Source organism: Narcine bancroftii, chromosome 2, assembly GCF_036971445.1.
Source record: "Narcine bancroftii isolate sNarBan1 chromosome 2, sNarBan1.hap1, whole genome shotgun sequence".
Classification (NCBI taxonomy): Eukaryota; Metazoa; Chordata; class Chondrichthyes; order Torpediniformes; family Narcinidae; genus Narcine; species Narcine bancroftii.
The window spans coordinates 44,077,487-44,097,869 of NC_091470.1; positions in this window are offsets into that span (position 1 = coordinate 44,077,487).

Here is a 20,383-nt window from a genome sequence, read left to right on the forward strand (position 1 = left end):
ACTGTACTGTCATCGTTGTGTCCATACTGCCTACTGCTGACTGTACTGACATCATTGCGTTCATATTGCCTACTGCTGACTGTACTGACATCAATGTGTCCATACTGCCTGCTGCTGACTGTACTGACATCAAGTGTCCATACTGCCTGCTGCTGACTGTACTGACATCACTGTGTCCATACTGCCTGCTGCTGACTGTAATGACATCATTGTGTCCATACAGCCTGCTTCTGACTGTACTGACATTAATGAGTTCATATTGCCTACTGCTGACTGTACTGACATCAATGTGTCCATACTGCCTGCTGCTGACTGTACTGACATCAAGTGTCCATACTGCCTGCTGCTGACTGTACTGACATCACTGTGTCCATACTGCCTGCTGCTGACTGTACTGACATCATTGTGTCCATACAGCCTGCTTCTGACTGTACTGACATTAATGAGTTCATACTGCCTTCTGCTGACTGTACTGACATCGTTGTGTCCACACTGCCTACTGCTGACTGTACTGACATCATTGTGTTCATACTGCCTACTGCTGACTGTATTGACATTAATGTGTTCCTACGGCCTGCTGCTGACTGTACTGACATCAATGTGTCCATATACTGCCTGCTGCTGACTGTACTGTCATCATTGTGTCCATACCGACAGCTGCTGACTGTACTGACATCATTGTGTCCATACTGCCTGCTGCTGACTGTACTGACATCATTGTGTCCATACTGCCTACTGCTGACTGTACTGTCATCATTGTTGCCTGACTGCCTGCTGCTGATTGTACTGTCATCGTTGTGTCCATACTGCCTACTGCTGACTGTACTGTCATCATTGTGTCCATACTGCCTACTGCTGACTGTACTGTCATCGTTGTGTCCATACAGTCTACTGCTGACTGTACTGACATCATTGTGTTCATACTGCCTACTGCTGATTGTACTGACATCAATGTGTCCATACTGCCTGGTGCTGACTGTACTGAAATCATTGTGTCCATACTGCCTACTGCTGACTGTACTGACATCATTGTGTCCATACTGCCTACTTCTGACTGTACTGTCATCGTTGTGTCCAGATTGCCTACTGCTGACTGTGCTGACATCATTGTGTTCATACAGCCTACTGCTGACTGTACTGACATCATTGTGTTCATACTGCCTACTGCTGACTGTACTGTCATTGTTGTGTCTATACTGCCTAATGCTGACTGTACTGTCATCATTGTGTCCATACTGCCTACTGCTGACTGTACTGACATCATTGTGTCCATACTGCCTACTGCTGACTGTACTGACTTCATTGTGTCCATACTGCCTACTGCTGACTGTACTGACATCATTGTGTTCATACTGCCTACTGCTGACTGTATTGACATTAATGTGTTCATACGGCCTGCTGCTGACTGTACTGACATCAATGTGTCCATATACTGCCTGCTGCTGACTGTACTGTCATCATTGTGTCCATACCGACAGCTGCTGACTGTACTGACATCATTGTGTCCATACTGCCTGCTGCTGACTGTACTGACATCATTGTGTCCATACTGCCTACTGCTGACTGTACTGTCATCATTGTGCCCAGACTGCCTGCTGCTGATTGTACTGACATCATTGTGTCCACACTGCCTACTGCTGACTGTACTGTCATCGTTGTGTCCATACTGCCTACTGCTGACTGTACTGACATCATTGCGTTCATATTGCCTACTGCTGACTGTACTGACATCATTGTGTTCATACTGCCTACTGATGACTGTACTGACATCATTGTGTCAATACTGCCTACTACTGACTGTACTGACATCATTGTGTTCATACTGCCTACTGCTGACTGTACTGACATCATTGTGTTCATACTGCCTACTGATGACTGTACTGACATCATTGTGTCCATACTGCCCAGTGCTGACAGTACTGTCATCGGTGTGTCCATACTGCCTACTGCTGACTGTACTGACATCATTGTGTCCATACTGCCTACTGCTGACTGTACTGTCATCATTGTGTCCATACTGCCTGCTGCTGATTGTACAGACATCATTGTGTCCACACTGCCTACTGCTGACTGTACTGACATCATTGTGTCCATACTGCCTACTGCTGACTGTACTGACATCTTTGTGTCCATACTGCCTACTGCTGACTGTACTGACTTCATTGTGTCCATACTGCCTACTGCCGACTGTACTGACATCATTGTGTTCATACTGCCTACTGCTGACTGTATTGACATTAATGTGTTCATACGGCCTGCTGCTGACTGTACTGACATCAATGTGTCCATATACTGCCTGCTGCTGACTGTACTGTCATCATTGTGTCCATACCGACAGCTGCTGACTGTACTGACATCATTGTGTCCATACTGCCTGCTGCTGACTGTACTGACATCATTGTGTCCATACTGCCTACTGCTGACTGTACTGTCATCATTGTGCCCAGACTGCCTGCTGCTGATTGTACTGACATCATTGTGTCCACACTGCCTACTGCTGACTGTACTGTCATCGTTGTGTCCATACTGCCTTCTGCTGACTGTACTGACATCATTGCGTTCATATTGCCTACTGCTGACTGTACTGACATCATTGTGTTCATACTGCCTACTGCTGATTGTACTGACATCAATGTGTCCATACTGCCTGGTGCTGACTGTACTGACATCATTGAGTCCACACTGCCTACTTCTGACTGTACTGTCATCGTTGTGCCCAGACTGCCTACTGCTGACTATGCTGTCATCATTGTGTCCATACTGCCTACTGCTGACTGTACTGTCATCGTTGTGTCCATACTGGCTACTGCTGACTGTACTGTCATTATTGTGTCCATACTGCTTACTGCTGACTGTACTGACATCGTTGTGTCCATACTGCCTACTGCTGACTGTACTGTCATCGTTTTGTCAAGATTGCCTACTGCTGACTGTGCTGACATCATTGTGTTCATACTGCCTACTGCTGACTGTACTGTCATCGTTGTGTCCATACTGCCTACTGCTGACTGTACTGACATCATTGCGTTCATATTGCCTACTGCTGACTGTACTGACATCAATGTGTCCATACTGCCTGCTGCTGACTGTACTGACATCAAGTGTCCATACTGCCTGCTGCTGACTGTACTGACATCACTGTGTCCATACTGCCTGCTGCTGACTGTACTGACATCATTGTGTCCATACAGCCTGCTTCTGACTGTACTGACATTAATGAGTTCATACTGCCTTCTGCTGACTGTACTGACATCGTTGTGTCCACACTGCCTACTGCTGACTGTACTGACATCATTGTGTTCATACTGCCTACTGCTGACTGTATTGACATTAATGTGTTCCTACGGCCTGCTGCTGACTGTACTGACATCAATGTGTCGATATACTGCCTGCTGCTGACTGTACTGTCATCATTGTGTCCATACCGACAGCTGCTGACTGTACTGACATCATTGTGTCCATAATGCCTGCTGCTGACTGTACTGACATCATTGTGTCCATACTGCCTACTGCTGACTATACTGTCATCATTGTTGCCTGACTGCCTGCTGCTGATTGTACTGTCATCGTTGTGTCCATACTGCCTACTGCTGACTGTACTGTCATCATTGTGTCCATACTGCCTACTGCTGACTGTACTGTCATCGTTGTGTCCATACAGTCTACTGCTGACTGTACTGACATCATTGTGTTCATACTGCCTACTGCTGATTGTACTGACATCAATGTGTCCATACTGCCTGGTGCTGACTGTACTGAAATCATTGTGTCCATACTGCCTACTGCTGACTGTACTGACATCATTGTGTCCATACTGCCTACTTCTGACTGTACTGTCATCGTTGTGTCCAGATTGCCTACTGCTGACTGTGCTGACATCATTGTGTTCATACAGCCTACTGCTGACTGTACTGACATCATTGTGTTCATACTGCCTACTGCTGACTGTACTGTCATTGTTGTGTCTATACTGCCTACTGCTGACTGTACTGTCATTGTTGTGTCTATACTGCCTACTGCTGACTGTACTGACATCATTGCGTTTATACTGCCTACCGCTGACTGTACTAACATCATTGTGTCCATACTGCCTACTGCTGACTGTACTGACATCATTGTGTTCATACTGCCTACTGCTGACTGTACTGACATAATTGTGTCAATACTGCCTACTACTGACTGTATTGACATCATTGTGTTCATACTGCCTACTGCTGACTGTACTGACATCATTGTGTTCATACTTGCTACTGCTGACTGTACTGACATCATTGTGTCCATACTGCCCACTGCTGACTGTACTGTCATCGGTGTGTCCATACTGCCTACTGCTGACTGTACTGACATCATAGCGTCCATACTTCCTACTGCTGACTGTACTGTCATCATTGTGTCCATACTGCCTGCTGCTGATTGCACTGACATCATTGTGTCCACACTGCCTACTGCTGACTGTACTGACTTCATTGTGTCCATACTGCCTACTGCTGACTGTACTGACATCATTGTGTTCATACTGCCTACTGCTGACTGTATTGACATTAATGTGTTCATACGGCCTGCTGCTGACTGTACTGACATCAATGTGTCCATATACCGCCTGCTGCTGACTGTACTGTCATCATTGTGTCCATACCGACAGCTGCTGACTGTACTGACATCATTGTGTCCATACTGCCTGCTGCTGACTGTACTGACATCATTGTGTCCATACTGCCTACTGCTGACTGTACTGTCATCATTGTGCCCAGACTGCCTGCTGCTGATTGTACTGACATCATTGTGTCCACACTGCCTACTGCTGACTGTACTGTCATCGTTGTGTCCATACAGCCTACTGCTGACTGTACTGACATCATTGCGTTCATATTGCCTACTGCTGACTGTACTGACATCATTGTGTTCATACTGCCTACTGATGACTGTACTGACATCATTGTGTCAATACTGCCTACTACTGACTGTACTGACATCATTGTGTTCATACTGCCTACTGCTGACTGTACTGACATCATTGTGTTCATACTGCCTACTGCTGACTGTACTGACATCATTGTGTCCATACTGCCCACTGCTGACAGTACTGTCATCGGTGTGTCCATACTGCCTACTGCTGACTGTACTGACATCATTGTGTCCATACTGCCTACTGCTGACTGTACTGTCATCATTGTGTCCATACTGCCTGCTGCTGATTGTACTGACATCATTGTGTCCACACTGCCTACTGCTGACTGTACTGACATCATTGTGTCCATACTGCCTACTGCTGACTGTACTGACATCATTGTGTCCATACTGCCTACTGCTGACTGTACTGACTTCATTGTGTCCATACTGCCTACTGCTGACTGTACTGACATCATTGTGTTCATACTGCCTACTGCTGACTGTATTGACATTAACGTGTTCATACGGCCTGCTGCTGACTGTACTGACATCAAGTGTCCATACTGCCTACTGCTGACTGTACTGACATCAATGTGTCCATACTGCCTGCTGCTAACTGTACTGACATCAAGTGTCCATACTGCCTGCTGCTGACTGTACTGACATCACTGTGTCCATACTGCCTGCTGCTGACTGTACTGACATCATTGTGTCCATACAGCCTGCTTCTGACTGTACTGACATTAATGAGTTCATACTGCCTTCTGCTGACTGTACTGACATCGTTGTGTCCACAGTGCCTACTGCTGACTGTACTGACATCATTGTGTTCATACTGCCTACTGCTGACTGTATTGACATTAATATGTTCCTACGGCCTGCTGCTGACTGTACTGACATCAATGTGTCCATATACTGCCTGCTGCTGACTGTACTGTCATCATTGTGTCCATACCGACAGCTGCTGACTGTACTGACATCATTGTGTCCATACTGCCTGCTGCTGACTGTACTGACATCATTGTGTCCATACTGCCTACTGCTGACTGTACTGTCATCATTGTGCCCTGACTGCCTGCTGCTGATTGTACTGTCATCGTTGTGTCCATACTGCCTACTGCTGACTGTACTGTCATCATTGTGTCCATTCTGCCTACTGCTGACTGTACTGTCATCGTTGTGTCCATACAGTCTACTGCTGACTGTACTGACATCATTGTGTTCATACTGCCTACTGCTGATTGTACTGACATCAATGTGTCCATACTGCCTGGTGCTGACTGTACTGAAATCATTGTGTCCATACTGCCTACTGCTGACTGTACTGACATCATTGTGTCCATACTGCCTACTTCTGACTGTACTGTCATCGTTGTGTCCAGATTGCCTACTGCTGACTGTGCTGACATCATTGTGTTCATACAGCCTACTGCTGACTGTACTAACATCATTGTGTTCATACTGCCTACTGCTGACTGTATTGACATTAATGTGTTCATACGGCCTGCTGCTGACTGTACTGACATCAAGTGTCCATACTGCCTACTGCTGACTGTACTGACATCAATGTGTCCATACTGCCTGCTGCTAACTGTACTGACATCAAGTGTCCATACTGCCTGCTGCTGACTGTACTGACATCACTGTGTCCATACTGCCTGCTGCTGACTGTACTGACATCATTGTGTCCATACAGCCTGCTTCTGACTGTACTGACATTAATGAGTTCATACTGCCTTCTGCTGACTGTACTGACATCGTTGTGTCCACACTGCCTACTGCTGACTGTACTGACATCATTGTGTTCATACTGCCTACTGCTGACTGTATTGACATTAATATGTTCCTACGGCCTGCTGCTGACTGTACTGACATCAATGTGTCCATATACTGCCTGCTGCTGACTGTACTGTCATCATTGTGTCCATACCGACAGCTGCTGACTGTACTGACATCATTGTGTCCATACTGCCTGCTGCTGACTGTACTGACATCATTGTGTCCATACTGCCTACTGCTGACTGTACTGTCATCATTGTGCCCTGACTGCCTGCTGCTGATTGTACTGTCATCGTTGTGTCCATACTGCCTACTGCTGACTGTACTGTCATCATTGTGTCCATACTGCCTACTGCTGACTGTACTGTCATCGTTGTGTCCATACACTCTACTGCTGACTGTACTGACATCATTGTGTTCATACTGCCTACTGCTGATTGTACTGACATCAATGTGTCCATACTGCCTGGTGCTGACTGTACTGAAATCATTGTGTCCATACTGCCTACTGCTGACTGTACTGACATAATTGTGTCCATACTGCCTACTTCTGACTGTACTGTCATCGTTGTGTCCAGATTGCCTACTGCTGACTGTGCTGACATCATTGTGTTCATACAGCCTACTGCTGACTGTACTGACATCATTGTGTTCATACTGCCTACTGCTGACTGTACTGTCATTGTTGTGTCTATACTGCCTACTGCTGACTGTACTGGCATTGTTGTGTCTATACTGCCTACTGCTGACTGTACTGACATCATTGCGTTTATACTGCCTACCGCTGACTGTACTAACATCATTGTGTCCATACTGCCTACCGCTGACTGTACTGACATCATTGTGTTCATACTGCCTACTGCTGACTGTACTGACATAATTGTGTCAATACTGCCTACTACTGACTGTATTGACATCATTGTGTTCATACTGCCTACTGCTGACTGTACTGACATCATTGTGTTCATACTTGCTACTGCTGACTGTACTGACATCATTGTGTCCATACTGCCCACTGCTGACTGTACTGTCATCGGTGTGTCCATACTGCCTACTGCTGACTGTACTGACATCATAGTGTCCATACTGCCTACTGCTGACTGTACTGTCATCATTGTGTCCATACTGCCTGCTGCTGATTGCACTGACATCATTGTGTCCACACTGCCTACTGCTGACTGTACTGACATCATTGTGTCCATACTGCCTACTGCTGACTGTACTGACTTCATTTTGTCCATACTGCCTACTGCTGACTGTACTGACATCATTGTGTTCATACTGCCTACTGCTGACTGTATTGACATTAATGTGTTCATACGGCCTGCTGCTGACTGTACTGACATCAATGTGTCCATATACCGCCTGCTGCTGACTGTACTGTCATCATTGTGTCCATACCGACAGCTGCTGACTGTACTGACATCATTGTGTCCATACTGCCTGCTGCTGACTGTACTGACATCATTGTGTCCATACTGCCTACTGCTGACTGTACTGTCATCATTGTGCCCAGACTGCCTGCTGCTGATTGTACTGACATCATTGTGTCCACACTGCCTACTGCTGACTGTACTGTCATCGTTGTGTCCATACTGCCTACTGCTGACTGTACTGACATCATTGCGTTCATATTGCCTACTGCTGACTGTACTGACATCATTGTGTTCATACTGCCTACTGATGACTGTACTGACATCATTGTGTCAATACTGCCTACTACTGACTGTACTGACATCATTGTGTTCATACTGCCTACTGCTGACTGTACTGACATCATTATGTCCATACTGCCTACTGCTGACAGTACTGACATCATTGTGTCCATACTGCCTACTGCTGACTGTACTGACATCATTGTGTCCATACTGCCTACTGCTGACTGTACTGACTTCATTGTGTCCATACTGCCTACTGCTGACTGTACTGACATCATTGTGTTCATACTGCCTACTGCTGACTGTATTGACATTAATGTGTTCATACGGCCTGCTGCTGACTGTACTGACATCAATGTGTCCATATACTGCCTGCTGCTGACTGTACTGTCATCATTGTGTCCATACCGACAGCTGCTGACTGTACTGACATCATTGTGTCCATACTGCCTGCTGCTGACTGTACTGACATCATTGTGTCCATACTGCCTACTGCTGACTGTACTGTCATAATTGTGCCCAGACTGCCTGCTGCTGATTGTACTGACATCATTGTGTCCACACTGCCTACTGCTGACTGTACTGTCATCATTGTGTCCATACTGCCTGCTGCTGATTGTACTGACATCATTGTGTCCACACTGCCTACTGCTGACTGTACTGACATCATTGTGTCCATACTGCCTACTGCTGACTGTACTGACATCATTGTGTCCATACTGCCTACTGCTGACTGTACTGACTTCATTGTGTCCATACTGCCTACTGCTGACTGTACTGACATCATTGTGTTCATACTGCCTACTGCTGACTGTATTGACATTAATGTGTTCATACGGCATGCTGCTGACTGTACTGACATCAATGTGTCCATATACTGCCTGCTGCTGACTGTACTGTCATCATTGTGTCCATACCGACAGCTGCTGACTGTACTGACATCATTGTGTCCATACTGCCTGCTGCTGACTGTACTGACATCATTGTGTCCATACTGCCTACTGCTGACTGTACTGTCATCATTGTGCCCAGACTGCCTGCTGCTGATTGTACTGACATCATTGTGTCCACACTGCCTACTGCTGACTGTACTGTCATCGTTGTGTCCATACTGCCTACTGCTGACTGCACTGACATCATTGCGTTCATATTGCCTACTGCTGACTGTACTGACATCATTGTGTTCATACTGCCTACTGCTGATTGTACTGACATCAATGTGTCCATACTGCCTGGTGCTGACTGTACTGACATCATTGAGTCCACACTGCCTACTGCTGACTGTACTGTCATCGTTGTGCCCAGACAGCCTACTGCTGACTATGCTGTCATCATTGTGTCCATACTGCCTACTGCTGACAGTACTGTCATCGTTGTGTCCATACTGCCTACTGCTGACTGTACTGTCATTATTGTGTCCATACTGCTTACTGCTGACTGTACTGACATCGTTGTGTCCATACTGCCTACTGCTGACTGTACTGTCATCGTTTTGTCCAGATTGCCTACTGCTGACTGTGCTGACATCATTGTGTTCATACTGCCTACTGCTGACTGTACTGTCATCGTTGTGTCCATACTGCCTACTGCTGACTGTACTGACATCATTGCGTTCATATTGCCTACTGCTGACTGTACTGACATCAATGTGTCCATACTGCCTGCTGCTGACTGTACTGACATCAAGTGTCCATACTGCCTGCTGCTGACTGTACTGACATCACTGTGTCCATACTGCCTGCTGCTGACTGTACTGACATCATTGTGTCCATACAGCCTGCTTCTGACTGTACTGACGTAATGAGTTCATACTGCCTTCTGCTGACTGTACTGACATTGTTGTGTCCACACTGCCTACTGCTGACTGTACTGACATCATTGTGTTTATACTGCCTACTGCTGACTGTATTGACATTAATGTGTTCCTACGGCCTGCTGCTGACTGTACTGACATCAATGTGTCCATATACTGCCTGCTGCTGACTGTACTGTCATCATTGTGTCCATACCGACAGCTGCTGACTGTACTGACATCATTGTGTCCATACTGCCTGCTGCTGACTGTACTGACATCATTGTGTCCATACTGCCTACTGCTGACTGTACTGTCATCATTGTGCCCTGACTGCCTGCTGCTGATTGTACTGTCATCGTTGTGTCCATACTGCCTACTGCTGACTGTACTGTCATCATTGTGTCCATACTGCCTACTGCTGACTGTACTGTCATCGTTGTGTCCATACTGTCTACTGCTGACTGTACTGACATCATTGTGTTCATACTGCCTACTGCTGATTGTACTGACATCAATGTGTCCATACTGCCTGGTGCTGACTGTACTGAAATCATTGTGTCCATACTGCCTACTGCTGACTGTACTGACATCATTGTGTCCATACTGCCTACTTCTGACTGTACTGTCATCGTTGTGTCCAGATTGCCTACTACTGACTGTGCTGACATCATTGTGTTCATACAGCCTACTGCTGACTGTACTGACATCATTGTGTTCATACTGCCTACTGCTGACTGTACTGTCATTGTTGTGTCTATACTGCCTACTGCTGACTGTACTGTCATTGTTGTGTCTATACTGCCTACTGCTGACTGTACTGACATCATTGCGTTTATACTGCCTACCGCTGACTGTACTAACATCATTGTGTCCATACTGCCTACTGCTGACTGTACTGACATCATTGTGTTCATACTGCCTACTGCTGACTGTACTGACATAATTGTGTCAATACTGCCTACTACTGACTGTATTGACATCATTGTGTTCATACTGCCTACTGCTGACTGTACTGACATCATTGTGTTCATACTTGCTACTGCTGACTGTACTGACATCATTGTGTCCATACTGCCCACTGCTGACTGTACTGTCATCGGTGTGTCCATACTGCCTACTGCTGACTGTACTGACATCATAGTGTCCATACTGCCTACTGCTGACTGTACTGTCATCATTGTGTCCATACTGCCTGCTGCTGATTGTACTGACATCATTGTGTCCACACTGCCTACTGCTGACTGTACTGTCATCGTTGTGTCCATACCGCCTACTGCTGACAGTACTGACATCATTGCGTTCATATTGCCTACTGCTGACTGTACTGACATTAATGTGTTCATACTGCCTACTGCTGACTGTACTGACATCAATGTGTCCATACTGCCCACTGCTGACTGTACTGTCATCGGTGTGTCCATACTGCCTACTGATGACTGTACTGACATCATTGTGTCCATACTGCCTACTGCTGACTGTACTGTCATCATTGTGTCCATACTGCCTGCTGCTGATTGTACTGACATCATTGTGTCCACACTGCCTACTGCTGACTGTACTGTCATCGTTGTGTCCATACTGCCTACTGCTGACTGTACTGACATCATTGCGTTCATATTGCCTACTGCTGACTGTACTGACATTAATGTGTTCATACTGCCTACTGCTGACTGTACTGACATCAATGTGTCCATACTGCCTGCTGCTGACTGTACTGACATTATTGTGTCCATACAGCCTGCTGCTGACTGTACTGACATTAATGTGTTCATATTGCCTGCTGCTGACTGTACTGACATCGTTGTGTCCACACTGCCTACTGCTGACTGTACTGATATCATTGTGTTCATACTGCCTACTGCTGACTGTATTGACATTAATGTGTTCATACGGCCTGCTGCTGACTGTACTGACATCAATGTGTCCATACTGCCTACTGCTGACTGTACTGACATCATTGTGTTCATACTGCCTACTGCTGACTGTACTGACATCATTGTGTCCATACCGCCTACTGCTGACTGGACTGACATCATTGTGTCCATACTGCCTACTGCTGACTGTACTGTCATCGTTGTGTCCATAGTGCCTACTGCTGACTGTACTGTCATTATTGTGTCCATACTGCCTATTGCTGACTATACTGACATCATTGTGTCCATACTGCCTACTGCTGACTGTACTGTCATCGTTTTGTCCAGATTGCCTACTGCTGACTGTGCTGACATCATTGTGTTCATACTGGCTACTGCTGACTGTACTGTCATCGTTGTGTCCATACTGCCTGCTGCTGACTGTACTGACATCATTGTGTCCAACAGCCTGCTTCTGACTGTACTGACATTAATGTGTTCATACTGCCTTCTGCTGACTTTACTGACATCGTTGTGTCCACACTGCCTACTGCTGACTGTACTGACATCATTGTGTTCATACTGCCTACTGCTGACTGTATTGACATTAATGTGTTCATACGGCCTGCTGCAGACTGTACTGACATCAATGTGTCCATAGTGCCTACTGCTGACTGTACTGTCATTATTGTGTCCATACTGCCTATTGCTGACTATACTGACATCATTGTGTCCATACTGCCTACTGCTGACTGTACTGTCATCGTTTTGTCCAGATTGCCTACTGCTGACTGTGCTGACATCATTGTGTTCATACTGGCTACTGCTGACTGTACTGTCATCGTTGTGTCCATACTGCCTGCTGCTGACTGTACTGACATCATTGTGTCCAACAGCCTGCTTCTGACTGTACTGACATTAATGTGTTCATACTGCCTTCTGCTGACTTTACTGACATCGTTGTGTCCACACTGCCTACTGCTGACTGTACTGACATCATTGTGTTCATACTGCCTACTGCTGACTGTATTGACATTAATGTGTTCATACGGCCTGCTGCAGACTGTACTGACATCAATGTGTCCATATACTGCCTGCTGCTGACTGTACTGTCATCATTGTGTCCATACTGCCTACTGCTGACTGTACTTTCATCGTTGTGTCCATACTGCCTACTGCTGACTGTACTGACATCATTGTGTTCATACTGCCTACTGCTGACTGTACTGACATCATTGTGTTCATACTGCCTACTGCTGACTGTACTGTCATCGTTGTGTCCATACTGCCTGCTGCTGACTGTACTGACATCATTGTGTCCATACAGCCTGCTTCTGACTGTACTGACATTAATGTGTTCATACTGCCTTCTGCTGACTGTACTGACATCGTTGTGTCCACACTGCCTACAGCTGACTGTACTGACATCATTGTGTTCATACTGCCTACTGCTGACTGTATTGACATTAATGTGTTCATACGGCCTGCTGCTGACTGTACTGACATCAATGTGTCCATATACTGCCTCCTGCTGACTGTACTGTCATCATTGTGTCCATACCGACAGCTGCTGAATGTACTGACATCATTGTGTCCATACTGCCTGCTGCTGACTGTACTGACATCATTGTGTCCATACTGCCTACTGCTGACTGTACTGTCATCATTGTGCCCAGACTGCCTGCTGCTGATTGTACTGTCATCGTTGTGTCCATACTGCCTACTGCTGACTGTACTGTCATCATTGTGTCCATACTGCCTACTGCTGACTGTACTGTCATCGTTGTGTCCATACTGTCTACTGCTGACTGTACTGACATCATTGTGTTCATACTGCCTACTGCTGATTGTACTGACATCAATGTGTCCATACTGCCTGGTGCTGACTGTACTGACATCATTGAGTCCACACTGCCTACTGCTGAGTGTACTGTCATCGTTGTGCCCAGACTGCCTACTGCTGACTATGCTGTCATCATTGTGTCCATACTGCCTACTGCTGACTGTACTGTCATTATTGTGTCCATACTGCCTACTGCTGACTGTACTGACATCATTGTGTCCATACTGCCTACTGCTGACTGTACTGTCATAGTTGTGTCCATATTGCCTACTGCTGACTGTACTGACATCATTGGGTTCATATTGCCTACTGCTGACTGTACTGACATTAATGTGTTCATACTGCCTACTGCTGACTGTACTGACATCAATGTGTCCATACTGCCTGCTGTTGACTGTACTGAAATCAATGTGTCCATACTGCCTGCTGCTGACTGTACTGACATCACTGTGTCCATACTGCCTGCTTCTGACTGTACTGACATCATTGTGTCCATACAGCCTGCTTTTGACTGTACTGATATTAATGAGTTCATACTGCATTCTGCTGACTGTACTGACATCGTTGTGTCCACACTGCCTACTGCTGACTGTACTGACATCATTGTGTTCATACTGCCTACTGCTGACTGTATTGACATTAATGTGTTCCTACGGCCTGCTGCTGACTGTACTGACATCAATGTGTCCATATACTGCCTGCTGCTGACTGTACTGTCATCATTGTGTCCATACCGACAGCTGCTGACTGTACTGACATCATTGTGTCCATACTGCCTGCTGCTGACTGTACTGACATCATTGTGTCCATACTGCCTGCTGCTGACTGTACTGACATCATTGTGTCCATACTGCCTACTGCTGACTGTACTGTCATCATTGTGCCCTGACTGCCTGCTGCTGATTGTACTGTCATCGTTGTGTCCATACTGCCTACTGCTGACTGTACTGTCATCATTGTGTCCATACTGCCTACTGCTGACTGTACTGTCATCGTTGTGTCCATACTGTCTACTGCTGACTGTACTGACATCATTGTGTTCATACTGCCTACTGCTGACTGTACTGACATCATTGTGTCCATACTGCCTACTTCTGACTGTACTGTCATCGTTGTGTCCAGATTGCCTACTGCTGACTGTGCTGACATCATTGTGTTCATACAGCCTACTGCTGACTGTACTGACATCATTGTGTTCATACTGCCTACTGCTGACTGTACTGTCATTGTTGTGTCTATACTGCCTACTGCTGACTGTACTGACATCATTGCGTTTATACTGCCTACCGCTGACTGTACTAACATCATTGTGTCCATACTGCCTACTGCTGACTGTACTGACATCATTGTGTTCATACTGCCTACTGCTGACTGTACTGACATAATTGTGTCAATACTGCCTACTACTGACTGTATTGACATTATTGTGTTCATACTGCCTACTGCTGACTGTACTGACATCATTGTGTTCATACTTGCTACTGCTGACTGTACTGACATCATTGTGTCCATACTGCCCACTGCTGACTGTACTGTCATCGGTGTGTCCATACTGCCTACTGCTGACTGTACTGACATCATAGTGTCCATACTGCCTACTGCTGACTGTACTGTCATCATTGTGTCCATACTGCCTGCTGCTGATTGTACTGACATCATTGTGTCCACACTGCCTACTGCTGACTGTACTGTCATCGTTGTGTCCATACCGCCTACTGCTGACTGTACTGACATCATTGCGTTCATATTGCCTACTGCTGACTGTACTGACATTAATGTGTTCATACTGCCTACTTCTGACTGTACTGACATCAATGTGTCCATACTGCCCACTGCTGACTGTACTGTCATCGGTGTGTCCATACTGCCTACTGCTGACTGTACTTACATCATTGTGTCCATACTGCCTACTGCTGACTGTACTGTCATCATTGTGTCCATACTGCCTGCTGCTGATTGTACTGACATCATTGTGTCCACACTGCCTACTGCTGACTGTACTGTCATCGTTGTGTCCATACTGCCTACTGCTGACTATACTGACATCATTGCGTTCATATTGCCTACTGCTGACTGTACTGACATTAATGTGTTCATACTGCCTACTGCTGACTGTACTGACATCAATGTGTCCATACTGCCTGCTGCTGACTGTACTGACATCAATGTGTCCATACTGCCTGCTGCTGACTGTACTGACATCACTGTGTCCATACTGCCTGCTGCTGACTGTACTGACATTATTGTGTCCATACAGCCTGCTGCTGACTGTACTGACATTAATGTGTTCATATTGCCTGCTGCTGACTGTACTGACATCGTTGTGTCCACACTGCCTACTGCTGACTGTACTGACATCATTGTGTTCATACTGCCTACTGCTGACTGTATTGACATTAATGTGTTCATACGGCCTGCTGCTGACTGTACTGACATCAATGTGTCCATACTGCCTACTGCTGACTGTACTGACATCATTGTGTTCATACTGCCTACTGCTGACTGTACTGACATCATTGTGTCCATACTGCCTACTGCTGACTGGACTGACATCATTGTGTCCATACTGCCTACTGCTGACTGTACTGTCATCGTTGTGTCCATACTGCCTACTGCTGACTGTACTGTCATTATTGTGTCCATACTGCCTATTGCTGACTATACTGACATCATTGTGTCCATACTGCCTACTGCTGACTGTACTGTCATCGTTTTGTCCAGATTGCCTACTGCTGACTGTGCTGACATCATTGTGTTCATACTGCCTATGGCTGACTGTACTGTCATCGTTGTGTCCATACTGCCTGCTGCTGACTGTACTGACATCATTGTGTCCAACAGCCTGCTTCTGACTGTACTGACATTAATGTGTTCATACTGCCTTCTGCTGACTTTACTGACATCGTTGTGTCCACACTGCCTACTGCTGACTGTACTGACATCATTGTGTTCATACTGCCTACTGCTGACTGTATTGACATTAATGTGTTCATACGGCCTGCTGCTGACTGTACTGACATCAATGTGTCCATATACTGCCTGCTGCTGACTGTACTGTCATCATTGTGTCCATACTGCCTACTGCTGACTGTACTGTCATCGTTGTGTCCATACTGCCTACTGCTGACTGTACTGACATCATTGTGTTCATACTGCCTACTGCTGACTGTACTGACATCATTGTGTTCATACTGCCTACTGCTGACTGTACTGTCATCGTTGTGTCCATACTGCCTGCTGCTGACTGTACTGACATCATTGTGTCCATACAGCCTGCTTCTGACTGTACTGACATTAATGTGTTCATACTGCCTTCTGCTGACTGTACTGACATCGTTGTGTCCACACTGCCTACTGCTGACTGTACTGACATCATTGTGTTCATACTGCCTACTGCTGACTGTATTGACATTAATGTGTTCATACGGCCTGCTGCTGACTGTACTGACATCAATGTGTCCATATACTGCCTGCTGCTGACTGTACTGTCATCATTGTGTCCATACCGACAGCTGCTGAATGTACTGACATCATTGTGTCCATACTGCCTGCTGCTGACTGTACTGACATCATTGTGTCCATACTGCCTACTGCTGACTGTACTGTCATCATTGTGCCCAGACTGCCTGCTGCTGATTGTACTGTCATCGTTGTGTCCATACTGCCTAATGCTGACTGTACTGTCATCATTGTGTCCATACTGCCTACTGCTGACTGTACTGTCATCGTTGTGTCCATACTGTCTACTGCTGACTGTACTGACATCATTGTGTTCATACTGCCTACTGCTGATTGTACTGACATCAATGTGTCCATACTGCCTGGTGCTGACTGTACTGACATCATTGAGTCCACACTGCCTACTGCTGACTGTACTGTCATCGTTGTGCCCAGACTGCCTACTGCTGACTATGCTGTCATCATTGTGTCCATACTGCCTACTGCTGACTGTACTGTCATTATTGTGTCCATACTGCCTACTGCTGACTGTACTGTCATCGTTGTGTCCACACTGCCTACAGCTGACTGTACTGACATCATTGTGTTCATACTGCCTACTGCTGACTGTATTGACATTAATGTGTTCATACGGCCTGCTGCTGACTGTACTGACATCAATGTGTCCATATACTGCCTCCTGCTGACTGTACTGTCATCATTGTGTCCATACCGACAGCTGCTGAATGTACTGACATCATTGTGTCCATACTGCCTGCTGCTGACTGTACTGACATCATTGTGTCCATACTGCCTACTGCTGACTGTACTGTCATCATTGTGCCCAGACTGCCTGCTGCTGATTGTACTGTCATCGTTGTGTCCATACTGCCTACTGCTGACTGTACTGTCATCATTGTGTCCATACTGCCTACTGCTGACTGTACTGTCATCGTTGTGTCCATACTGTCTACTGCTGACTGTACTGACATCATTGTGTTCATACTGCCTACTGCTGATTGTACTGACATCAATGTGTCCATACTGCCTGGTGCTGACTGTACTGACATCATTGAGTCCACACTGCCTACTGCTGAGTGTACTGTCATCGTTGTGCCCAGACTGCCTACTGCTGACTATGCTGTCATCATTGTGTCCATACTGCCTACTGCTGACTGTACTGTCATTATTGTGTCCATACTGCCTACTGCTGACTGTACTGACATCATTGTGTCCATACTGCCTACTGCTGACTGTACTGTCATAGTTGTGTCCATATTGCCTACTGCTGACTGTACTGACATCATTGGGTTCATATTGCCTACTGCTGACTGTACTGACATTAATGTGTTCATACTGCCTACTGCTGACTGTACTGACATCAATGTGTCCATACTGCCTGCTGCTGACTGTACTGAAATCAATGTGTCCATACTGCCTGCTGCTGACTGTACTGACATCACTGTGTCCATACTGCCTGCTTCTGACTGTACTGACATCATTGTGTCCATACAGCCTGCTTCTGACTGTACTGACATTAATGAGTTCATACTGCATTCTGCTGACTGTACTGACATCGTTGTGTCCACACTGCCTACTGCTGACTGTACTGACATCATTGTGTTCATACTGCCTACTGCTGACTGTATTGACATTAATGTGTTCCTACGGCCTGCTGCTGACTGTACTGACATCAATGTGTCCATATACTGCCTGCTGCTGACTGTACTGTCATCATTGTGTCCATACCGACAGCTGCTGACTGTACTGACATCATTGTGTCCATACTGCCTGCTGCTGACTGTACTGACATCATTGTGTCCATACTGCCTGCTGCTGACTGTACTGACATCATTGTGTCCATACTGCCTACTGCTGACTGTACTGTCATCATTGTGCCCTGACTGCCTGCTGCTGATTGTACTGTCATCGTTGTGTCCATACTGCCTACTGCTGACTGTACTGTCATCATTGTGTCCATACTGCCTACTGCTGACTGTACTGTCATCGTTGTGTCCATACTGTCTACTGCTGACTGTACTGACATCATTGTGTTCATACTGCCTACTGCTGACTGTACTGACATCATTGTGTCCATACTGCCTACTTCTGACTGTACTGTCATCGTTGTGTCCAGATTGCCTACTGCTGACTGTGCTGACATCATTGTGTTCATACAGCCTACTGCTGACTGTACTGACATCATTGTGTTCATACTGCCTACTGCTGACTGTACTGTCATTGTTGTGTCTATACTGCCTACTGCTGACTGTACTGACATCATTGCATTTATACTGCCTACCGCTGACTGTACTAACATCATTGTGTCCATACTGCCTACTGCTGACTGTACTGACATCATTGTGTTCATACTGCCTACTGCTGACTGTACTGACATAATTGTGTCAATACTGCCTACTACTGACTGTATTGACATTATTGTGTTCATACTGCCTACTGCTGACTGTACTGACATCATTGTGTTCATACTTGCTACTGCTGACTGTACTGACATCATTGTGTCCATACTGCCCACTGCTGACTGTACTGTCATCGGTGTGTCCATACTGCCTACTGCTGACTGTACTGACATCATAGTGTCCATACTGCCTACTGCTGACTGTACTGTCATCATTGTGTCCATACTGCCTGCTGCTGATTGTACTGACATCATTGTGTCCACACTGCCTACTGCTGACTGTACTGTCATCGTTGTGTCCATACCGCCTACTGCTGACTGTACTGACATCATTGCGTTCATATTGCCTACTGCTGACTGTACTGACATTAATGTGTTCATACTGCCTACTTCTGACTGTACTGACATCAATGTGTCCATACTGCCCACTGCTGACTGTACTGTCATCGGTGTGTCCATACTGCCTACTGCTGACTGTACTTACATCATTGTGTCCATACTGCCTACTGCTGACTGTACTGTCATCATTGTGTCCATACTGCCTGCTGCTGATTGTACTGACATCATTGTGTCCACACTGCCTACTGCTGACTGTACTGTCATCGTTGTGTCCATACTGCCTACTGCTGACTATACTGACATCATTGCGTTCATATTGCCTACTGCTGACTGTACTGACATTAATGTGTTCATACTGCCTACTGCTGA